Genomic DNA, 15068 nt, shown 5'->3' with positions numbered 1-15068 from the left:
CAACCATTCCACATTTAGTATCTGGCAGGAGTACCATTCCACATCTGGCATTTGGCAGCAAACAAATCCACATCTGGCGATTGACAGTATAAATTTGTTATGTGAGTGAGTTCCCCAGTGTAACCGTGTTATGTGAGTCAGTTCCACAGTGTAAACTTGTCATATGAGAGAGTTGCACAGTATAATTTTGTTTACTTAGTGTAACCTATATTCCAAACTATATGTTAGTGTGTCCCACAGAGTAAACTTGTTGTGTGAGTAATTAAGACTGTGTGACCTTATTATGTGAGTGATTCCCACCATGTAAACTTGTAATGTGTCTGAGTTTCACTGTGTAACCTTATAATTTTGCTAAATTCGATATTGTTTGTACGTGAGTTCCTCAGTGCAACTTTTTTAGGTGAGTGAGTTCCACAGTGTAACCGTGTTATGTAATTTACACAGTGTGACCTTGTTATGTGAGTGAGTCCCACCGTTTGACCTTGTTATATGAGAGAGTTTGAAAGTGCGACGTTGTTATGGAAGTGAATTCCACAGTGTCAACCTGTCTAGTTAGTGAGCCTCAGAGTGTAACATTGGAGAGAGTGAGTTTGACTGTGTGACATTGTTATGTGTGAGATTCCCACAGTGTAAATTTGTTATGTGGGTGAGTTTCACAGTCTAACCTTGTAATTTTGCTAAATTCGATATTGAACATGTTATATTAATGAGTTCCTCAATGAAACATGTTTAGGTGAGTGTGTTCCACAGTGTAACCGTGTTATTTTGGAGAGTTCCACAGTATAATTTTGGGTACTTAGGGCATCCCATATTGTAAACTTTATGTTAGTGAGTCCCACAGTGTAAATTTGTTATGTGAGTGATTTACACAGTGTGACCTTATTATGTGAGTCCCACAAATTCACCTTATTATGTGAGAGATTCCCAGAGTTTAAATTTGTTTTGTGAGTGAGTTTGAAAGTGTGACATTGTTATTGAAGTGATTTCCATAGTGTCAACCTTTCTACTTAATGAGTCTCAGGGTGTAACATTGGTATGGAGTGAGTTCGACAGTGTGACATTTTATGTGTGAGATTCCCAAGGTGTAAATTTTTTATGTGGGTGAGTTTCACAGTGTAACCTTGTAATTTTGCTAAATTCAGTATTGAAAATGTTATGTTAGTGAGTTCCTCAGTGCAACTTTTTTAGGTGAGTGTGTTCCACAGTGTGAGTGATTCTCACCATTTGACCTTGTAATGTCAGTGAGTTTGAAAGTTTAACATTGTTATGGAAATGAATTCCACAGTGTCAACCTGTCTACTTAGTGGGCCTCAGAGTGTAACATTGGCATAGAGTGAGTTTGACAATGTGACATTGTTATGTGTGAGAGTCCCACCGTGTAAACTTGTTATGTGTCTGAGTTTCACAGAGTTACCTTTTAATTTCGCTAAATTCGATATTCAAAATGTGATTTTAATGAGTTCCTCAGTGTAACCTTTTTAGGTGAGAGATTCTCACAGTGTAATCATGTAATGTGAGTTATTTCCACAGTGTAAACTTGTCGTGTGAGAGAGTTACACCGTATAATTTTGTTCACTTGGGGAATCCCATACTGTAAACTTCATGTGAGTTAGTCCCACAGTGTAAACTTGTTGTGTGAGTCATTTACACAGTGTGACCTTGTTATGTGAGTGATTCCCACCATGTAAACTTGTTATGTGTCTGAGTTTCACTGTGTAACCTTGTAATTTTGCTAAATTCGATATTGTTTGTTGGTGAGTTCCTCAGTGCAACTTTTTTAGGTGAGTGTGTTCCACAGTGTGAGTGAGTCTCACCATTTGACCTTGTAATGTCAGTGAGTTTGAAAGTGTGACATTGTTATGGAAGTGAATTCCTCAGTGTTAACCTGTCTACTTAGTGGGCCTCAAAGTGTAACATTGGCATAGTGTGTGTTCGACAGTGTGACATTGTTACATGTGAGATTCTCACCGTGTAAACTTGTTATGTGGTTGAGTTTCACAGTGTTACCTTGTAATTCGCTAAATTCGACATTGAAAATGTTATGTTAGTGAATTCCTCAGTGTAACCTTTTTAGGTGAGTGAGTCCCACACTGTAAACTGCCGCTGTACACTTTCACATCTGGCATCAGGCACGAATTCCATTCCACATCTGGTATCTGTCCTGAAGATCATTCTACTCTGGCATCTCGCCGCTGTACCATTACACATCCAGCATCTGTCAGGAAGTCCATTCCACATCCGGATTCTCACAGAAGGACCATTCCACCTCCGGCATCTGGCAGGTGGACCATTCCACATCTGGCATTTGGCAGGTGTACCATTCCACATCTGGCATCTGGCAGGCAGACCATTCCACATTTGGGCTTTTTCAGGAGGACAATTCCACCTCCGGGATCTGGCAAGCATACAATTCCACATCTGGCATCTGGCACGAATTATATTGTAATTCCAGAGTCTCACATGAGGAACATTCCACCTCCGGCATCTGGCAGATGTACCATTCCACATCCAGAATGTGTCAGACGAACATTCCACATCCAGCATCTTCCAGGTGGACAATTCCACATCCATCATCTGTTAGGCTGAGCAGTCCAATTCCAGCAAATGGCAGGAAGATGATACCAGATTCAGCATCTTACAGGCAGACCATTCCACATCCAGCATCTGGCAGGTAGTCAATTCTAAATGCGACATCTCGCTGGCAGACCAGTCCACATCTGGCATCTATCAGGCAGACTAGTCAATATCTGGCATCAAGTGGGTGGACAATGCCACATCTGGCATCTGGCAGGCCGACCACTCCACATCCTGCATCTGGGAGAAAAAATACCATTCTACATCTGGCATCTGGCAGCAAACCATTCCCCATCCTGCAACTGGCAGATGGTCTATTCCACTCCAGCATCAGCCAGGCAGACCATTCCATATCCAGCATCTGGCAGAGGACCATTCCACATCCTGAAACTGACAAGCATACCATTTCACATCTGGCATCTGGCACGAATTTCATTCCACATCCGGCATCCGTCCAGAAGATCATTCTACATCCGGCATCTCGCCGCTGTACCATTACACGTCCGGCATCTGGTACAAAGTCCATTCCACATCCGGATTCTCACAGAAGGACAATTATACCTCCGATATCTTGCAGGTGGGCAATTCCACATCTAGCATCTGGCACGAATTATATTGTACATCCACATTCTCACATGAGGACCATCTGGCAGATGTACCATTCCAAATCCGGAATGTGTCAGAGGAACATTCCACATCCAGCATCTTCCAGATGGACAATTCCACATCTGGCATCTGTTAGGCAGAGCAGTCCATGTCCAGCAAATGGCAGGAAGATGATACCAGATTCAGCATCTTACAGGCAGACCATTCCATATCTAGCATCTGGCAGGTAGTCAATGCTAAATCCGGCATCTCACTGGCAGACCAGTCCAAATCTGGCATCTGGCATCTGGCAGGCCAACCATTCCACATTTAGTATCTGGCAGGAGTACCATTCCACATCTGGCATTTGGCAGCAAACAAATCCACATCTGGCGATTGACAGTATAAATTTGTTATGTGAGTGAGTTCCCCAGTGTAACCGTGTTATGTGAGTCAGTTCCACTGTGTAAACTTGTCATATGAGAGAGTTGCACAGTATAATTTTGTTTACTTAGTGTAACCTATATTCCAAACTATATGTTAGTGTGTCCCACAGAGTAAACTTGTTGTGTGAGTAATTAAGACTGTGTGACCTTATTATGTGAGTGATTCCCACCATGTAAACTTGTAATGTGTCTGAGTTTCACTGTGTAACCTTATAATTTTGCTAAATTCGATATTGTTTGTATGTGAGTTCCTCAGTGCAACTTTTTTAGGTGAGTGAGTTCCACAGTGTAACCGTGTTATGTAATTTACACAGTGTGACCTTGTTATGTGAGTGAGTCCCACCGTTTGACCTTGTTATATGAGAGAGTTTGAAAGTGCGACGTTGTTATGGAAGTGAATTCCACAGTGTCAACCTGTCTAGTTAGTGAGCCTCAGAGTGTAACATTGGTAGAGAGTGAGTTTGACTGTGTGACATTGTTATGTGTGAGATTCCCACAGTGTAAACTTGTTATGTGGGTGTGTTTCACAGTGTTACCTTGTAATTTTGCTAAATTCGATATTGAACATGTTATGTTAGTGAGTTCCTCAATGAAACATGTTCTGGTGTGTGTGTTCCACAGTGTAACCGTGTTATGTTGGAGAGTTCCACAGTATAATTTTGGGTATTTAGGGCATCCCATATTGTAAACTTTATGTTAGTGAGTCCCACAGTGTAAATTTGTTATGTGAGTAATTTTCACAGTGTGACCTTATTATGTTACTCCCACAAGTTGTCCTTATTATGTGAGAAATTCCCACAGAGTAAACTTGTAATGTCAGTGAGTTTGAAAGTGTGACATTGTTATAGAAGTGATTTCCACAGTGTCAACCTTTCTACTTAATGAGTCTCAGGGTGTAACATTGGTATGGAATGCGTTCGACAGTGTGACATTTTATGTGTGAAATTCCCAAGGTGTAAATTTGTTATGTGGGTGAGTTTCACAGTGTAACCTTGTAATTTTGCAAAATTCAGTATTGAAAATGTTATGTTAGTGAGTTCCTCAGTGCAACTTTTTTAGGTGAGTGTGTTCCACAGTGTGAGTGAGTCTCACCATTTGACCTTGTAATGTCAGTGAGTTTGAAAGTGTGACATTGTTATGGAAGTGAATTCCACAGTGTCAACCTGTCTAGTTAGTGGGCCTCAGAGTATAACATTGGTATAGAGTGAGTTTGACAGTGTGACATTGTTATGTGTGAGAGTCCCACCGTGTAAACTTGTTATGTGTCTGAGTTTCACAGTGTTACCTTTTAATTTCGCTAAATTCGATTTTGATAATGTGATGTTAATGAGTTCCTCAGTGTAATCTTTTTAGGTGAGTAAGTCCCATGGTGTAAACTTGTTATGGGAGTAACTTACACAGTGTGACCGTATTATGTGAGTCCCAAAATTTGACCTTGTTGTGTGAGTGATTCCCACCATGTAAACTGGTTATGTGCCTGAGTTTCACAGTGTAACCATGTAATTTTGCTAAATTCGAAATTGAAAAAGTTATATTAGTGAGTTCCTCAGTGCAACATTTTTAGGTGAGTGAGTTCCACAGTGTAAACTTGTTATGTGAGTGAGTTCCACAGTGTAAACTTGTCATGTGAGAGATTTGCACAGTATAATTTTGGGTACTTAGGGAATCCCATATTGTAAACTTTATGTTAGTTAGTCCCACAGTGTAAATATGTTCTGTGAGTAATTTCCACAGTGTGACCTTATTATGTGCATCCCACAAATTCACCTTATTATGTGAGAGATTCCCAGAGTGTAAACTTGTTATGTGAGTGAGTTTGAAAGTGTGACATTGTTATCGAAGTGATTTCCATAGTGTCAACCTTTCTACTTAGTGAGTATCAGAGTGTAACATTGGTATGGAGTGTGTTCGACAGTGTGACATTGTTATATGTGAGATTCCCACCGTGTAAACTTGTTATGTGGGTGAGTTTCACAGTGTTACCTTGTATTTCGCGACATTCGACATTGAAAATGTTATGTTAGTGAATTCGTCAGCGTGACCTTTTTAGGTGAGTGAGTCCCACACTGTAAACTCACCGCTGTACCATTTCAAATCTGGCATCTGGCATGAATTCAATTCCACATCCGGTATATTGTCCAGAAGATCATTCTACTCTGGCATCTCGCCGCTGTACCGTTACACATCGAGCATCTGTCATGAAGTCCATTCCACATCCAGATTCTCACAGAAGGACCGTTCCACCTCTGGCATCTGGCAGGTGGACCATTCCACATCTGGCATCTGGCAGGCAGACCATTCCACATTTGGGTGTTTGCAGGTGGACAATTCCAACTCCGGGATCTGGCAAGCATACAATTCCACATCTGGCATCTGGCACAAATTATATTGTACATCCAGAGCCTCACATGAGGAACATTCCACCTCCGTCATCTGGCAGATGTACCATTCCACATGCAGAATGTGTCAGAGGAACATTCCACATCAGCATCTTCCAGGTGGACAATTCCACATCCATCATCTGTTAGGCTGAGCAGTCCAATTCCAGCAAATGACAGGAAGATGATACCAGATTCAGCATCTTACAGGCAGACCATTCCACATCCAGCATCTGGCAGGTAGTCAATTCTAAATGCGGCATCTCGCTGGCAGACCAGTCCACATCTGGCATCTATCAGGCAGACTAGTCAATATTTGGCATCAAGTGGGTGGACAATGCCACATCTGGCATCAGGCAGTCCGACCACTCCACATGCTGCATCTGGGAAAAAAAAACATTCTATATCTGGCATCTGGCAGCAAACCATTCCCCATCCTGCAACTGGCAGGTGGTCTATTCCACACCAGCATCAGCCAGGCAGACCATTCCATATCCAGCATCTGGCAGAGGACCATTCCACATCCTGAAACTGACAAGTATACCATTTCACATCTGGCATCTGGCACGAATTTCATTCCACATCCGGCATCCGTCCAGAAGATCATTCTACATCCGGCATCTCGCCGCTGTACCATTACACGTCCGGCATCTGGTACAAAGTCCATTCCACATCCGGATTCTCACAGAAGGACCATTCCACCTCCGGCATCTGGCAGGTGGAACACGCCACATCTGCCGTCTCGCAGGTGGACAATTATACCTCCGACATCTTGCAGGTGCACAATTCCACATCTAGCATCTGGCACGAATTATATTGTAAATCCACATTCTCACATGAGGACCATCTGGCAGATGTACCATTCCAAATCCGGAATGTGTCAGAGGAACATTCCACATCCAGCATCTTCCAGATGGACAATTCCACATCTGGCATCTGTTAGGCAGAGCAGTCCATGTCCAGCAAATGGCAGGAAGATGATACCAGATTCAGCATCTTACAGGCAAACCATTCCACATCTAGCATCTGGCAGGTAGTCAATTCTAAATCGGGCATCTCACTGGCAGACCAGTCTAAATCTGGCATCTGGCAGGCCAACCACTCCACATTCAGAATCTGGTTGGAGTACCATTCCACATCTGGCATTTGGCAGCAAACAAATCCACATCCGGCGATGGACAGTATAAACTTGTTATGTGAGTCAGTTCCACAGTGTAAACTTGTCATATGAGAGAGTTGCACAGTATAATTTTGTTTACTTAGTGTAACCCATATTCCAAACTATATGTTAGTGTGTCCCACAGAGTAAACTTGTTGTGTGAGTAATTTACACAGTGTGACCTTATTATGTGAGTGATTCCCACCATGTTAACTTGTAATGTGTCTGAGTTTCACTGTAACCTTGTAATTTTGCTAAATTCGATATTGTTTGTTCGTGAGTTCCTCAGTGCAACTTTTTTAGGTGAGTGAGTTCCACAGTGTAACCGTGTTATGTAATTTACACAGTGTGACCTTGTTATGTGAGTGAGTCCCACCGTTTGACCTTGTTATATGAGAGAGTTTGAAAGTGTGACGTTGTTATGGAAGTGAATTCCACAGTGTCAACCTGTCTAGTTAGTGAGCCTCAGAGTGTAACATTGGTATAGAGTGAGTTTGACTGTGTGACATTGTTATGTGTGAGAGTCCCAACGTGTAAACTTGTTATGTGTCTGAGTTTCACAGTGTTACCTTTTAATTTCGCTAAATTCGATTTTGAAAATGTGATGTTAATGAGTTCCTCAGTGTAATCTTTTTAGGTGAGTAAGTCCCATGGTGTAAACTTGTTATGGGAGTAACTTGCACAGTGTGACCGTATTATGTGAGTCCCAAAATTTGACCTTGTTGTGTGAGTGATTCCCACCATGTAAACTGGTTATGTGCCTGAGTTTCACAGTGTTACCTTGTAATTCGCTAAATTCGACATTGAAAATGTTATGTTAGTGAATTCCTCAGTGTAACCTTTTTAGGTGAGTGAGTCCCACACTGTAAACTGCCGCTGTACACTTTCACATCTGGCATCAGGCACGAATTCCATTCCACATCTGGTATCTGTCCTGAAGATCATTCTACTCTGGCATCTCGCCGCTGTACCATTACACATCCAGCATCTGTCAGGAAGTCCATTCCACATCCGGATTCTCACAGAAGGACCATTCCACCTCCGGCATCTGGCAGGTGGACCATTCCACATCTGGCATTTGGCAGGTGTACCATTCCACATCTGGCATCTGGCACGAATTATATTGTAATTCCAGAGTCTCACATGAGGAACATTCCACCTCCGGCATCTGGCAGATGTACCATTCCACATCCAGAATGTGTCAGACGAAAATTCCACATCCAGCATCTTCCAGGTGGACAATTCCACATCCATCATCTGTTAGGCTGAGCAGTCCAATTCCAGCAAATGGCAGGAAGATGATACCAGATTCAGCATCTTACAGGCAGACCATTCCACATCCAGCATCTGGCAGGTAGTCAATTCTAAATGCGGCATCTCGCTGGCAGACCAGTCCACATCTGGCATCTATCAGGCAGACTAGTCAATATCTGGCATCAAGTGGGTGGACAATGCCACATCTGGCATCTGGCAGGCCGACCACTCCACATCCTGCATCTGGGAGAAAAAATACCATTCTACATCTGGCATCTGGCAGCAAACCATTCCCCATCCTGCAACTGGCAGATGGTCTATTCCACTCCAGCATCAGCCAGGCAGACCATTCCATATCCAGCATCTGGCAGAGGACCATTCCACATCCTGCAACTGACAAGCATACCATTTCACATCTGGCATCTGGCACGAATTTCATTCCACATCCGGCATCCGTCCAGAAGATCATTCTACATCCGGCATCTCGCCGCTGTACCATTACACGTCCGGCATCTGGTACAAAGTCCATTCCACATCCGGATTCTCACAGAAGGACCATTCTACCTCCGGCATCTGGCAGGTGGAACAATCCACATCTGGTGACTCGCAGGTGGACAATTATACCTCCGATATCTTGCAGGTGGGCAATTCCACATCTAGCATCTGGCACGAATTATATTGTACATCCACATTCTCACATGAGGACCATCTGGCAGATGTACCATTCCAAATCCGGAATGTGTCAGAGGAACATTCCACATCCAGCATCTTCCAGATGGACAATTCCACATCTGGCATCTGTTAGGCAGAGCAGTCCATGTCCAGCAAATGGCAGGAAGATGATACCAGATTCAGCATCTTACAGGCAGACCATTCCATATCTAGCATCTGGCAGGTAGTCAATGCTAAATCCGGCATCTCACTGGCAGACCAGTCCAAATCTGGCATCTGGCATCTGGCAGGCCAACCATTCCACATTTAGTATCTGGCAGGAGTACCATTCCACATCTGGCATTTGGCAGCAAACAAATCCACATCTGGCGATTGACAGTATAAATTTGTTATGTGAGTGAGTTCCCCAGTGTAACCGTGTTATGTGAGTCAGTTCCACAGTGTAAACTTGTCATATGAGAGAGTTGCACAGTATAATTTTGTTTACTTAGTGTAACCTATATTCCAAACTATATGTTAGTGTGTCCCACAGAGTAAACTTGTTGTGTGAGTAATTAAGACTGTGTGACCTTATTATGTGAGTGATTCCCACCATGTAAACTTGTAATGTGTCTGAGTTTCACTGTGTAACCTTATAATTTTGCTAAATTCGATATTGTTTGTACGTGAGTTCCTCAGTGCAACTTTTTTAGGTGAGTGAGTTCCACAGTGTAACCGTGTTATGTAATTTACACAGTGTGACCTTGTTATGTGAGTGAGTCCCACCGTTTGACCTTGTTATATGAGAGAGTTTGAAAGTGCGACGTTGTTATGGAAGTGAATTCCACAGTGTCAACCTGTCTAGTTAGTGAGCCTCAGAGTGTAACATTGGAGAGAGTGAGTTTGACTGTGTGACATTGTTATGTGTGAGATTCCCACAGTGTAAATTTGTTATGTGGGTGAGTTTCACAGTCTAACCTTGTAATTTTGCTAAATTCGATATTGAACATGTTATATTAATGAGTTCCTCAATGAAACATGTTTAGGTGAGTGTGTTCCACAGTGTAACCGTGTTATTTTGGAGAGTTCCACAGTATAATTTTGGGTACTTAGGGCATCCCATATTGTAAACTTTATGTTAGTGAGTCCCACAGTGTAAATTTGTTATGTGAGTGATTTACACAGTGTGACCTTATTATGTGAGTCCCACAAATTCACCTTATTATGTGAGAGATTCCCAGAGTTTAAATTTGTTTTGTGAGTGAGTTTGAAAGTGTGACATTGTTATTGAAGTGATTTCCATAGTGTCAACCTTTCTACTTAATGAGTCTCAGGGTGTAACATTGGTATGGAGTGAGTTCGACAGTGTGACATTTTATGTGTGAGATTCCCAAGGTGTAAATTTTTTATGTGGGTGAGTTTCACAGTGTAACCTTGTAATTTTGCTAAATTCAGTATTGAAAATGTTATGTTAGTGAGTTCCTCAGTGCAACTTTTTTAGGTGAGTGTGTTCCACAGTGTGAGTGATTCTCACCATTTGACCTTGTAATGTCAGTGAGTTTGAAAGTTTAACATTGTTATGGAAATGAATTCCACAGTGTCAACCTGTCTACTTAGTGGGCCTCAGAGTGTAACATTGGCATAGAGTGAGTTTGACAATGTGACATTGTTATGTGTGAGAGTCCCACCGTGTAAACTTGTTATGTGTCTGAGTTTCACAGAGTTACCTTTTAATTTCGCTAAATTCGATATTCAAAATGTGATTTTAATGAGTTCCTCAGTGTAACCTTTTTAGGTGAGAGATTCTCACAGTGTAATCATGTAATGTGAGTTATTTCCACAGTGTAAACTTGTCGTGTGAGAGAGTTACACCGTATAATTTTGTTCACTTGGGGAATCCCATACTGTAAACTTCATGTGAGTTAGTCCCACAGTGTAAACTTGTTGTGTGAGTCATTTACACAGTGTGACCTTGTTATGTGAGTGATTCCCACCATGTAAACTTGTTATGTGTCTGAGTTTCACTGTGTAACCTTGTAATTTTGCTAAATTCGATATTGTTTGTTGGTGAGTTCCTCAGTGCAACTTTTTTAGGTGAGTGTGTTCCACAGTGTGAGTGAGTCTCACCATTTGACCTTGTAATGTCAGTGAGTTTGAAAGTGTGACATTGTTATGGAAGTGAATTCCTCAGTGTTAACCTGTCTACTTAGTGGGCCTCAGAGTGTAACATTGGCATAGTGTGTGTTCGACAGTGTGACATTGTTACATGTGAGATTCTCACCGTGTAAACTTGTTATGTGGTTGAGTTTCACAGTGTTACCTTGTAATTCGCTAAATTCGACATTGAAAATGTTATGTTAGTGAATTCCTCAGTGTAACCTTTTTAGGTGAGTGAGTCCCACACTGTAAACTGCCGCTGTACACTTTCACATCTGGCATCAGGCACGAATTCCATTCCACATCTGGTATCTGTCCTGAAGATCATTCTACTCTGGCATCTCGCCGCTGTACCATTACACATCCAGCATCTGTCAGGAAGTCCATTCCACATCCGGATTCTCACAGAAGGACCATTCCACCTCCGGCATCTGGCAGGTGGACCATTCCACATCTGGCATTTGGCAGGTGTACCATTCCACATCTGGCATCTGGCAGGCAGACCATTCCACATTTGGGCTTTTTCAGGTGGACAATTCCACCTCCGGGATCTGGCAAGCATACAATTCCACATCTGGCATCTGGCACGAATTATATTGTAATTCCAGAGTCTCACATGAGGAACATTCCACCTCCGGCATCTGGCAGATGTACCATTCCACATCCAGAATGTGTCAGACGAACATTCCACATCCAGCATCTTCCAGGTGGACAATTCCACATCCATCATCTGTTAGGCTGAGCAGTCCAATTCCAGCAAATGGCAGGAAGATGATACCAGATTCAGCATCTTACAGGCAGACCATTCCACATCCAGCATCTGGCAGGTAGTCAATTCTAAATGCGACATCTCGCTGGCAGACCAGTCCACATCTGGCATCTATCAGGCAGACTAGTCAATATCTGGCATCAAGTGGGTGGACAATGCCACATCTGGCATCTGGCAGGCCGACCACTCCACATCCTGCATCTGGGAGAAAAAATACCATTCTACATCTGGCATCTGGCAGCAAACCATTCCCCATCCTGCAACTGGCAGATGGTCTATTCCACTCCAGCATCAGCCAGGCAGACCATTCCATATCCAGCATCTGGCAGAGGACCATTCCACATCCTGAAACTGACAAGCATACCATTTCACATCTGGCATCTGGCACGAATTTCATTCCACATCCGGCATCCGTCCAGAAGATCATTCTACATCCGGCATCTCGCCGCTGTACCATTACACGTCCGGCATCTGGTACAAAGTCCATTCCACATCCGGATTCTCACAGAAGGACCATTCTACCTCCGGCATCTGGCAGGTGGAACAATCCACATCTGGTGACTCGCAGGTGGACAATTATACCTCCGATATCTTGCAGGTGGGCAATTCCACATCTAGCATCTGGCACGAATTATATTGTACATCCACATTCTCACATGAGGACCATCTGGCAGATGTACCATTCCAAATCCGGAATGTGTCAGAGGAACATTCCACATCCAGCATCTTCCAGATGGACAATTCCACATCTGGCATCTGTTAGGCAGAGCAGTCCATGTCCAGCAAATGGCAGGAAGATGATACCAGATTCAGCATCTTACAGGCAGACCATTCCATATCTAGCATCTGGCAGGTAGTCAATGCTAAATCCGGCATCTCACTGGCAGACCAGTCCAAATCTGGCATCTGGCATCTTGCAGGCCAACCATTCCACATTTAGTATCTGGCAGGAGTACCATTCCACATCTGGCATTTGGCAGCAAACAAATCCACATCTGGCGATTGACAGTATAAATTTGTTATGTGAGTGAGTTCCCCAGTGTAACCGTGTTATGTGAGTCAGTTCCACTGTGTAAACTTGTCATATGAGAGAGTTGCACAGTATAATTTTGTTTACTTAGTGTAACCTATATTCCAAACTATATGTTAGTGTGTCCCACAGAGTAAACTTGTTGTGTGAGTAATTAAGACTGTGTGACCTTATTATGTGAGTGATTCCCACCATGTAAACTTGTAATGTGTCTGAGTTTCACTGTGTAACCTTATAATTTTGCTAAATTCGATATTGTTTGTATGTGAGTTCCTCAGTGCAACTTTTTTAGGTGAGTGAGTTCCACAGTGTAACCGTGTTATGTAATTTACACAGTGTGACCTTGTTATGTGAGTGAGTCCCACCGTTTGACCTTGTTATATGAGAGAGTTTGAAAGTGCGACGTTGTTATGGAAGTGAATTCCACAGTGTCAACCTGTCTAGTTAGTGAGCCTCAGAGTGTAACATTGGTAGAGAGTGAGTTTGACTGTGTGACATTGTTATGTGTGAGATTCCCACAGTGTAAACTTGTTATGTGGGTGTGTTTCACAGTGTTACCTTGTAATTTTGCTAAATTCGATATTGAACATGTTATGTTAGTGAGTTCCTCAATGAAACATGTTCTGGTGTGTGTGTTCCACAGTGTAACCGTGTTATGTTGGAGAGTTCCACAGTATAATTTTGGGTATTTAGGGCATCCCATATTGTAAACTTTATGTTAGTGAGTCCCACAGTGTAAATTTGTTATGTGAGTAATTTTCACAGTGTGACCTTATTATGTTACTCCCACAAGTTGTCCTTATTATGTGAGAAATTCCCACAGAGTAAACTTGTAATGTCAGTGAGTTTGAAAGTGTGACATTGTTATAGAAGTGATTTCCACAGTGTCAACCTTTCTACTTAATGAGTCTCAGGGTGTAACATTGGTATGGAATGCGTTCGACAGTGTGACATTTTATGTGTGAAATTCCCAAGGTGTAAATTTGTTATGTGGGTGAGTTTCACAGTGTAACCTTGTAATTTTGCAAAATTCAGTATTGAAAATGTTATGTTAGTGAGTTCCTCAGTGCAACTTTTTTAGGTGAGTGTGTTCCACAGTGTGAGTGAGTCTCACCATTTGACCTTGTAATGTCAGTGAGTTTGAAAGTGTGACATTGTTATGGAAGTGAATTCCACAGTGTCAACCTGTCTAGTTAGTGGGCCTCAGAGTATAACATTGGTATAGAGTGAGTTTGACAGTGTGACATTGTTATGTGTGAGAGTCCCACCGTGTAAACTTGTTATGTGTCTGAGTTTCACAGTGTTACCTTTTAATTTCGCTAAATTCGATTTTGATAATGTGATGTTAATGAGTTCCTCAGTGTAATCTTTTTAGGTGAGTAAGTCCCATGGTGTAAACTTGTTATGGGAGTAACTTACACAGTGTGACCGTATTATGTGAGTCCCAAAATTTGACCTTGTTGTGTGAGTGATTCCCACCATGTAAACTGGTTATGTGCCTGAGTTTCACAGTGTAACCATGTAATTTTGCTAAATTCGAAATTGAAAAAGTTATATTAGTGAGTTCCTCAGTGCAACATTTTTAGGTGAGTGAGTTCCACAGTGTAAACTTGTTATGTGAGTGAGTTCCACAGTGTAAACTTGTCATGTGAGAGATTTGCACAGTATAATTTTGGGTACTTAGGGAATCCCATATTGTAAACTTTATGTTAGTTAGTCCCACAGTGTAAATATGTTCTGTGAGTAATTTCCACAGTGTGACCTTATTATGTGCATCCCACAAATTCACCTTATTATGTGAGAGATTCCCAGAGTGTAAACTTGTTATGTGAGTGAGTTTGAAAGTGTGACATTGTTATCGAAGTGATTTCCATAGTGTCAACCTTTCTACTTAGTGAGTATCAGAGTGTAACATTGGTATGGAGTGTGTTCGACAGTGTGACATTGTTATATGTGAGATTCCCACCGTGTAAACTTGTTATGTGGGTGAGTTTCACAGTGTTACCTTGTATTTCGCGACATTCGACATTGAAAATGTTATGTTAGTGAATTCGTCAGCGTGACC

Source organism: Narcine bancroftii, unplaced genomic scaffold (genome assembly GCF_036971445.1).
Source record: "Narcine bancroftii isolate sNarBan1 unplaced genomic scaffold, sNarBan1.hap1 Scaffold_149, whole genome shotgun sequence".
In the NCBI taxonomy this organism is placed as follows: domain Eukaryota; kingdom Metazoa; phylum Chordata; class Chondrichthyes; order Torpediniformes; family Narcinidae; genus Narcine; species Narcine bancroftii.
This window is presented reverse-complemented; position numbering follows the sequence as displayed.